Genomic DNA, 12,076 nt, shown 5'->3' on the forward strand with positions numbered 1-12,076 from the left:
TATTTTTTTTTGCTCAACTCATGTATATAAAGTCTTATTCTACATCTATCTTAGTCTTACAGTATAATCATCTCACACTCAGCTGTTTATCTCCTTCTCAACTGTATATATGTTTTCAGCTTTAATGTACATGTATCACTGACAAGGTTATCTATCTTTAGTTTGTATGTATACCATCTCTAGTTTAAGGTTTCTAGATCTTTATCTTAACAGTCCTTTTTTCTTTTAACTACCATGATATAATGATCACAGGTTTTATCCTACATCTACCACTAACTCTCACACACCGCTACTGCTAGTTGTCATGTAATGATAACTTGACCGCATATCTATTGCTAGTTATCTTGTATATGTATCCGTACCTTGACTGTATATCTACTGCTAGTTCTCCTCCGGATGTATCCATACTTTGACTATATGTTTATTGCTAGTTTTTCTGTATAGGTATCCTTATCTTGACTATATATGTATTATTAGTTCTTCTGTATAAATACCAATACATTTACTACATATCTATTGCTAGCTCTCCTGTATATGTATCCATACCTTGACTATATATTTATTGTTAGTTTTTTGGTATATGTATCCTTAACTTGGGTATATATCTATCACTAGTTTTACTGTATATCTATCACTAATTCTACTGTATATTTATCACTAGTTGTACTGTATGTCGATCAATAGTTCTACTGTGTATCTATCACTAGTTCTACTGTACATCTATCACTAGTTCTACTAAACATCTATCAGTAGGTCTTCTGTACATCTATCACTAGTTCTACTGTATATCTATCATTAGTCCTAATGTATTACTATCACTAGTTTTACTGTATATCTATAATTAGTTCTTCTGTATATCTAGCACTAGGTCTACTCTATTATATCTATCATTAGTTCTACTGTGTATCTATCACTAGTTATACTGTGTATCTATCACTAGTTCTATGGTATATTTATCACTAGTTATACTGTATATCTATCACTAGTTCTACAGTATAACTATCACTAGTTGTACTGTATATCTATCACGAGTACATACTTATACATGTTTGTAAATAGTTGTGCTTGTATGCACATACTTGTGCTTGCGTGTACATGTATGTACATAAATTGGCAAGCCTGTACATACATGTACACACATATATATGCATGTACATACTTGTACATACATGTACATACATGCACATACATGCACATGCATGTAAATACTGGTGCTTTCATGTACATTCATGTAAAATTATGTACATGCATGTAAACATGTGTAAATGCTTATACAATTATGTACATGCTTGTGCTTGCATGTAAGTTCATATAAAAACATGTGCAAGCATGTACATAAGTGTACTTTCATGTACATATATGTACATGCATGTTCACACTTGTGCATGCAAGTACATGAATGTATATACATTTGCATGTAAGTACATACGTGTACATACTAGTACATGCACATACTTACATGTTCATGCATGTATATATATGTACATATATGCACATACTTGGACACACATGTAAACGCATGTACACAATTGTACAAGCATGTACATACTTGCGCTTGCATTTAAATGCATGTACATACCTGTGCATGTAGTTAGAGCTGTGTACATGCATGTGTGTGCCTGTGTTTTCATGTGCATACATGTACATTTGTGTACATACATCTACAGGCTGGTCCATGCATGTACATACATTAACATTCATGTACCTACATGTATATACATGTATAGATTTTTACATGTGTGTACATACCTGCATGTACATGCATTTACATTGTATATTCATTTAATTGCATGCAAACATGTACATGCATATATACGCATGCACATACTTTTGCGAGCACATTCATGCAATTACATAAATGTGCATGTGCATAAAATCATGTGCATACATGTACATACAACAAAAAGCAGGTAAAGACATGTACATAATATGTACATACATGTACATAGATGTACATGCATGCACAAAGTTGTGTATGTTTGTAGATGCAATTACATACATGTTCTTGCATCTACATCTATGTGCATACATTTACATAGATGTTCATGCTGGTACATAGTTTTGCATGCATGGACAACCTGTACATGCATGTACATACATGAGCCTGCTAGACGACCCAACATGCGGGGTGCTACCGGGAGAGACTCAGGTGGAGCCGGAGTTATCCTGGACAGAGAGGCCCATAGAGATGAGGAGGGACGGAAAACCCCGACAAACGACAGGACCGCCCGTATGGTACGGGCAGGCAGTATGCCACCAGGTTGATCCCGAGAGTGGAGGCCTGTGCAATTCACGGCTCTCTGAAGAGGCTAGAAGCGACATAGCGGCTAAAGAGAGATATGAGGTGCTAAGAACTCGGGTGGGAGAGATAGAGAGGCTGCTCGAGGGAGGAAGCATTAGCTTCGACAAGGAAGGAAAAATACAATACCAAACTCTGAAGGAATCAATGTTGAAATTAGAAAAGGCATTGACCACCAAAGACCAAACCACAAGAGTGGTAGAAGAAGAACGGGAAGTCCTTGAAGAGGGGGCGAAGATCACGGAGGCCGTGGAAATCTCGGAAGTAGAGAGATTTTCCGGCCTGGAACGATATGGCCCGAGGAATACCGGCGATAGAGTTGACAGGGGTCCAGGATGAGATTCCAACTGGCTGCCATTACCCTCATTCAAGTTTAGCGCTGCTCTTGGACAGTCCATTCGCAACTTACTCCGAGATAATCAACTGCTTCAGCCAGTCCACACTTATCTCAGCCACGCTTACATGGATAAAGGAAGCGCAAACCCCGAGGTAGAACAATTGCAGCAATTGTTGGCCAAACTCAACAACATATTAGAAGAGACAGAGATACCAACCACACACGAGAGACCAGGCCAAGAACACGGATCAGGCCTATCTCCTAAAAATATGAGGATGGACAAGAAGATAGCACCAATTGCGTACAAAAGGACACAACCCAGCAAAGGCAGTACAACTAACGTACGGATTATACAGATATTGGCCGAACCAAGTGAAAAGAGGCAATCACGAAGCCTGACTCTGGAAAATTTGGAAGAAACAATACCACTTAAAGAAAAGCAAGAGAGCAGGGCGCCCAAGGGTAGGTGTGACCTAAATAAAGGTACACGTGAGATGACGGGCCAGAGCTCTCGGGTCGGAAGTGGCGTGGCACTACCTCCGGGTAAGCCTCCACTAGAGACCGAGGTTAGGCGCGGTCGATATTTTCCGTTCAATACCCGGACAGACAGAAATGATAGGGATACGGATAAGCCAGTTCCGGCCAAACGGAAAAGCTTGGCAAGGGATATATGGTATACTCCCGCGTCGTACCAAAAAATTGAGGCTGCTGAAGATCGAAAGAAGGGGGAATGTCGACTGTGCAGTTTCAAAAATAAGGAGACCCGGGTGGTTCGGCAACACATTCAACAACATTACTGGCGTTTTTGGTGTCGATACCAGAAAAGTTCCTCTTCTTTCTTCACCATTTACAAACATCAGCAAAAAGAAAAGGACTCAGAGAACCACCCGTGCGTGGTGTATAAAGTAGACAAGGAGTCTTTCCCGGAATTCTGCCAGCATGTCGGTTGGGAGAACCACCCCCCTTTTTGGCACCTGCCTGCCTGTCAAGGATGGGAAAGGGGTTGTGAACTGGAAAGTAGGCCAGAAGAGAAAAGGGCCTACGTAGCCAGAGAGGGCAGAGAGCCATGAACCGGAAATCGCTTTAACCAAAAAGGCAGGCCTCCCTAACGTGACGATCAAGATAGATAATTGTCAGGCAACCAAGGACAAAGAGGGACCAACCAGATCCTTTCTGCAAGAATATACAATCTCCAAAAAGGCCAGACGGATGAGCGCCCGGCAAGAGGTAAGCCCCCACCTGCTCCGACCCCAGAGAAAGATCCAGGGGAGACCAAAGAAGGGGAGCCAGTACTAGAGGTATACGCCAGCTCCGCAGACAAAGAGGGAATAGAGACGGACTCGGGCACCATAACCCGCATTCCAGCCAGCAGAAGTACGAAGCCCCGCCACACTGACAAACGAGAGAGCTACCTCCGCCGCGCTGAACAAAAAGAAAGAGAATACCAACGATACCGCTGGCTGGCCCGGGAAAGTCAACAGGAGGTACAACGACTAAGGAGCTGCGCCCGCCAATACAAATAAGTTTCATTCGACTCCACCTTCCTTAATTGTTAACCCCGGGTTGAACAGTTGGGGGAGAGAGTGTAGAGGACTGGACAAATGTACTAGCTATGCTCTTATCCTTAGATATCGGTGTTCATTATTACAACCCTATGTGTGATTTTCTATTATATCCTATTATATAACACTTTGTATCTAGGCCTGCCACACAGGCATGCTGCAACACAATTAGATGGGGTGCCAGATATTACACCTACAAGTTATTTTGCCTACAGGAGATTACGCCTACAAGTGATTTTGCCTACAGAAGATTACGTCTACAAGTGATTTTGCCTACAGGAGATTACGTCTACAAGCTGATAGACTATGCCTACGATCTAGGATATTGCCCCTACTTTAATTCTGTGAATTGTGATGCAGAAAATTACGAATGGCACGATGAATGCATGTTATGAACGTGTGTTGATGTATTTTATTATGTAAATTATTTTTTATATCAAATCCTATAATCATCCATATATCAAATCCTTGCAAATATATAAATTTAATTCGAGTTGATTATTGGGAACCATGGTGGTTTAACAGTCGTTTATTTGCAACAAACCGTGTTATTGAAGTTAAAACCACATTTTTATTGAATTATTAAGCAAAAAACAAGCGTATGTATTTTTGAAGTTGTTACTCTTATACCTACAGACACATGTCAATAACTGAGTATTTCTATGTTATCAGCAACCCATCACTAAAAGTGATCAATGGTTGTTGGTCAATATATCATTTTATAACTTTGGAGTTGTTTTTTATTTCTTATTGCATACCATTATGTTTCACTTTTACATGGAGCCTCCTTCACAGCCAGTTGAAATCACCCTTGGGTACATATGCATATATACAGAGTAAATTACAAATTCAAGTTATATGATTTACAATAGTGTCATCCATCATAAATGAGCAAAAGAAGGCTCTCATAAAAAATTGATTTTTCTGCATATAACCTGTTATTTCACTTTGATACGAAAGAAATTATTTACTAAACAATATTGTTTTAGCAAGAAAAAATATGACATGTAAAGGAGCCAACTCTAAATTAACAAAAAGACCACAAAACAATTAAGCACGTTTGATAAAATTATGCTAAAGTGGCCGTAGCTTCAACCACACTGTAATGAAGTAATAAATATCTTTGAAATGAAGTAAAAACTCATTTCTCAATCTCCTTGCATGGCTACTATAACTGCTCCTTCTCTTTAGCTTTGCTATATAATAAGCATACATTAAAAGACTATTTTGAAGTGAATATCATTTAGACTTATACAAAATTACTCACTTTTGCATAATTTGGAAGAATTGGGCTACTTTTGTACACACAACAGTTCATATGCTAAGTACACATTCTTGCAGTATTTTTACTTGCTGAAGTTTTCCTATTTCATCAATTGAATCAATAGATAGATTATAAGTTTAGGATTTATTCTGCAAAAAATACAAACATCCAGTTACAGATTTATTTGCTCCATTTTCTCATTCATCACATATAAGCACCATCATGTCAGTGATACATCTTAAAATGGTAGTATCTGTACTTGTACTAGTATTTGTTCAATAACGTATGTATCGTCATATCACCCTATCTTCTGACTGTCATCATTCTTTCTCAATCGACTTTCAATGTTCTACAAAGTAGAGTAGAAGGTCATGAAAAAGCAATATGTTTTTTTGAGAGTATTAGAAAGTATGATAATGCAATTTACTTTCTCTAGCTCGATACATCAGAAACACAACACTGAACGGATAAGAAAATTTGCACAGAGAACAAATGCAAGATTTTGCAAGATTTCTGCAAGATACAGAACCAATCAACTTAAGCTAGGTTATAGGTATAATATTCTAAAATGTTTAAACAGTAATATATTGATTAAACTTTTGCTTCATTTTTGTGAGCCAAAAGCCCTGCTAATCATTGTATGAGCTAGTTTAGCCTGTTTAGATTAGCTTTAAGAAAGGAGTCGTGTGTTCAACAACAGCAAAACTCTAACAGACAACTCCCAAACCGCTTGTTGAGAGAGTCTAGAGCTATTTTTGTGCCTGCTACATATTGCATAAAATGATGCTTGGTAGGCTAAGAGACGAGGTATTAAGGACTCCATGCGAGTGCCAAGAAAGTGGCCGAATATGAACTGACAACTTAGCTGATAACACAAAGCCTCAACAGCTACACAAGACAAAGCTCCCATGCTGCAACAAGATTTATACTCTCTTGAATCTTGAGCCAAAATTTGGCACATGAAATTTAATCCACAAAAGTATTACCATCTCTCTATTGGCAAGTCGTCTTTGCCGATGGATACAAATAACTTTCTCATCTTATATGATCACAATCTTCAAAGTGTGACTTCTAATCATTATTTTGTGGTAGAGTTGCAGAATGATCTGAAATTTAATCAACATATTTTTAAAATTGAATCCGAGGATGAGCAATTAATCGGCATGCTTACAATGGTTCTGAAAGATGCAGATCAAAAGACAAGAAAGATAGCTGATACTTCACGAGTTAGACCTGGTCCTGAGTATGGCTGCATGGTTTGGGACTTTTACCTTACAAAGGATATTACTTTACTAAAGTGAACTCAAAATGCTGCACTGAGATTTTTGTATAGACAAAAAAGCAGAGTTAGTTTTCTTCAACTATGAGAAATTAATTATTTTGAAACCTTGAAAGACAGATGAGTTAAACTTTGTCATAATGTTTTTAGTAAAATTCTGGGTGGTGATATTGACTTATTGATCAGGACCAATATCAATATACCAATATTGACATTGGTCCCATTTGCTACCTGGGACTTGTAATTTAGATGTTGCGTACAAAGCTACATACATGGAACATGGTAGCGTACAGCCTGCTGCACGGTATTGGCGTTTTATAATTTACAGTTTTAGACTAATTGTACTGCTCAGAGGATAAAATTTTTAATGTAATGTTACTTATCACAATTAGCCATCCCAAGACAAACAGTTTTAACTCATGATTCAACGTTTCGATCAATCAACCTTGCTTGCAACACAAAATAATAAAACCACTACATAATTATATGTAATATATATTATGTATATGGTATAATATACCAAAGATATAATATTACTACTACTATGTATATATTAGCAATGCATAAGACATCGCTAAAACAATGTTTTACAAAGCAAGCTAAAACAAAGCAATGCGTAAAACATTAAAAGTGACCAGAAGAATGGAACAATTTAGTTATAAAACAACTATTCATTTTTTTGTTATTTATTTGCAAATAATCATTTTATTTTGTCTCATTTACCCACTCATTTGACTATTAAATTACTATAAGCAGACAGACCAATGCCCAATATATCAAATTATTAATAATAGTTTACCGTTAGTTGCAGACTATTAACTAATTACAAACTATCAATAAATAATAATTCGTAGTACAACGAATGGTACTACCACCCTAAGGTGGTGATGATTTTATCAGACTCAAAGCATCTACCAAAGCTTTGAGATTTTAAGCACACATCTTAGCGTTCTTGTGGCTCCGAACAGCCACCAGTAGTAATAGTAGCAGTGGTAGTAATCGTTAAGAAAGCCAAGAAAGGAAATGAGATAATAAATTGTTTTTATTTTACACTTCCACGATTTTCGTTCCGATTGATAGATGACTTTAATCAATAATATGTTTTTCAATCAATGTTAAGTGAAAACACTATTATTGCATTACCTTTTACCATTTTTCTTACATTTTTTCTTCAACAATCAATGGTATGCACCATATCCATAACTGTAGACGTAACCTCCAGGAAGTGTAGGCGAAACCTCTTGTAGCCGAATCCTTTTATAGGCGTAATCTCTGTTACCCAATTAGGTGTTATGTAATTATTGTGTAAGTGGGCAGAAAAGGACCAGTATATAAGGAGGAAGCGTAAGCCACCTCATTGGGATAATTATTGCGAGCTAGATACTGTTTGATGCTGTTTTACACATGTATTCATGATTATATATAATAAATAGATTAAATTCACTCACACGGGCTGATCACGTTTATGCTTGCCTGGGTGCCTTAGACAGGACCATTCTACCAGAACTGATCTGGCTCCGGATAAGAACTGCCTGAGAGATACCTAAGGAAGGCTAGGGGTTGGGCTATGCTACAACTGGACCTGATCAGAGATGCGATAGCATTAGAGATCAGGCCCTACAGTAAGCTAGCCCGGGACCTAGACTAGCCAAGATAGGGACTCAGAGAGCCGGCTGTGTTAGTGTTCCAAGTGAGCCTAAGATTGGGCAACAGCCGCGGCCTGAGCGGACCACTAGGTGTGTCAGGCAGGCCGATGAGGAGAAGGCCCAGAGTTCATGCTGCACCGGCTTGTTAAGATAGTAAGGTTGGCTCAGCTACCGGGGCCAGGCCTTTACAGTACATACATGTACATACTTGTACATGTTTCTAAATAGTTGTGCTTGCATGTACATGTATGTACATAAATTGGCAAATCTGTACATACATGCACATATATATATATATATATATATATATATATATATATATATATATATATATATATATATGCATGTACATACTTGTACATACATGTACATACATGCACATGCATGTACATACTGGTGCTTTCATGTACATTCATGTAAAATCATGTGCATGCATGTAAACGTGTGTACATGCTTGTACAATAAGTTAAATACTTGTGCTTGCATGTAAATTCATATACACACATGTGCAAGCATGTAAATAAGTGTACTTTTATGTACATATATGTACAGGCATGTCCACACTTGTGCATGCAAGTACATGGATGTATATACATTTGCATGTATGTAAATACGTGTACATACTAGTACATACACATACTTACATGTTCATGCATGTATATATATGGACATATATGTACATACTTGGACACACATGTAAACACATGTACATAATTGTACAAGCATGTACATACTTGCGCTTGCATTTAAATTCATGTACATACATGTGCATGTAGTTCGAGCAGTGTACATGCATGTGCATGCCTGTATATTCATGTGCATACATTTACATTTGTGTACATGCATGTAAAGGCTGGACAGTGCATGTACATACATTAACATTCGTCTACCTACATGTAAATACATGTATATACTTTTTCATGCGTGTACATACCTGTGCATGCATGTGCATACATGTACTTTTATTTTTGCCATGCTTGCATTCATGTATATGCATGTACATACAGATACAAGCTTGTTCCTGCATGTACCTGCAATTACATGCAAATACATGCAAGTACATGTATGTACATCGTATATTCATTTAATTGCATGCAAACATGTACATGCATAGATATGCATGCACATACTTGTGCGAGCACATTCATGCAATTACATAAATGTGAATGAGCATAAATTCATGTGCATACATGTACATACAAGAAAAAGCATGTAAAAACGTGTACATAAAATGAACATACAGGTACATAAATGTACATGCATGCACAAAATTGTGTATGCTTGTAGACACAATTACATACATGTGCTTGCATCTACATCTATGTGCATACATTTACATAGATGTACATGATGGTACATAGTTTTACATGCATGGACAAGCCTGTACATGCATGTACATACATGAGCATGCAGGTACATTTGGGTACATACAAGTACATACATGTACAATGATGTACCTAAATTTACATTCATGTAATACATGTACAAGCATGTAAATGATTGTGCATGCATTACCAGACTTGTACATAAATTAGCATGTACGCAAGTTCATGTGCATATATGTACATACATGTACATGCATGTTCATACATGTACACACATGTACATGCATGTACATACTTTTGCTTGCTTGTGCATGCATGTACATAAATGTGCATGCCTGTACATGCATGGACATACATTTATATGCATGCACATACATGTACATACATGCGCATGCGTGTCCATACGTCTGCTTGCATTTAAATGCGTGTAAAATCATGTGCATGCATGTACATACATGTACAATCATGCACATACTTGCGCTTGCATGTGCATTACTATGCATACATGTGCATGCATGTACATAAGTGTACTTACATGTATATGTATGTACATGCATGTTCATACCTGTGCATCCATGCACATGGATGTATATACATTTGCATGTAGGTACATACTTGTACATACATGTACAGACAAGTACTTACATGTACATGAATGTATATACATGTACATATATGAATGTACCTGCACACACATGTACATACTTGTACATAGTTGTACAAGCATGTACATACTTGTGCTTTCATGTAGATGCATGTACATACATGTGCGTTCAGATACAGAATTGTACATACATGTGCATGCCTGTATGTTCATGCGCATACATGTAAGTTTGTGTACATGCATGTACATGCACAATCATAATTTTACCTTCATTTACATACATATTCATACATGTACATGCATGCACATACATGTACATGCTGGTCCACGCAGGTACATGCATTAACATTTATGAACATACTTGTAAATGCAATTATATACTTTTAATTGCGTGTATATCCATGTGCAAGCCGGTACATACATGTACATTCATGTATGTTCATGTGCATACATGTAAGTTTGTGTACATGCATGTACATGCACAATCATAACTTTTCCTTCATTTACATACATATTCATACATGTACATGCATGCACATACATGTGCATGCTAGTCCACGCAAGTACAAGCATTAACATTTATGTACATACATGTAAATGCATTTATATACTTTTAAATGTGTGTATATACATGTGCAAGCCTGTACATACATGTACATCCATGTACAATCCTGCACATACTTGTGCGTGCGCAAACAGGCATTTACATACATGTGCACGTGCATAAATTCATGTGCATACCTGTACATACAAGTACAAGCAGGAAAAGACATGTACATAAAATGTACCTACATGTACATATAGGTACATGCATGCACAAAGTCATGTATGCATGTAGACGCAATTACATATATGGGCTTGCATCTACATCCAAGTGGATACATTTACATAAATGTACATTCTTGTACATAGTTTTGCATGCATAGATTAGCATGTACATGCATGTACATACATTTGCATGCAGGTACATACGAGTACATACAAGTACACACATGTATGAAGATGCACATACATGTACATCCATGTACAATCATGTACATGTTTTTGCAAGCATTACCAGACATGTGGATGAATTAGCATGCACGAACATTCATGTGCATAAAGTTACATACATGTACAAGTATGTACATACATGTGTCAACATGTACCAACATGTAAGTACATTTATCTACTTTTACATGCACATACATACCTGTGGATGCATCTACACACATTTACATGCTTGCACATATTTGTGCTTGCATGTACTTTCATGTGCATACAGGTACATTGGGGTACATGCATGCACATGCGCAAACTTTATTTTACCTTTATTTACATACATATACCTACATGTACATGGATTTATGTGCATGTACCAACATGCAACGACATGTAAATACATGTATCTACTTTTACATGCATGTACCTACATGTATATGCATGCATATGCTTGTGCATGCACATCCAGGCATTTACATACATGTACATGCACATAAATTCATGTACATACATGTACATACAAGTACCAGCAGGTACAGACATGTACCTAAAATGGACATACATGTACATACCTGTACATGCATGCGCAAAAATGTGTATGCATGTAGAAGCAATTACATACATGTGCTTGAATCTGCATCTATGTGCATACATGTGAAAACATGTACAAGCTTGTACAAAGTTTTGCATGCACGGAAAAGCATGTACATGCATGTACATACATGTGCATGCAAATACATACGAGTGCATGGAAGTACACACATGTACAATGATGTACC

The 12,076-nt window shown here is 37.2% G+C and overlaps 1 protein-coding gene across 1 annotated transcript in view; it reads right to left on the bottom strand.

The window, feature by feature from the left end:
- Positions 1–12,076, bottom strand: part of LOC137407301 (ankyrin repeat, PH and SEC7 domain containing protein secG-like) — a 260,223-nt gene that overhangs the window by 160,135 nt on the left and 88,012 nt on the right. The window lies entirely within an intron of this gene.

The sequence above is a fragment of the Watersipora subatra genome, chromosome 10 (genome assembly GCF_963576615.1).
Source record: "Watersipora subatra chromosome 10, tzWatSuba1.1, whole genome shotgun sequence".
NCBI classification, from domain to species: Eukaryota; Metazoa; Bryozoa; class Gymnolaemata; order Cheilostomatida; family Watersiporidae; genus Watersipora; species Watersipora subatra.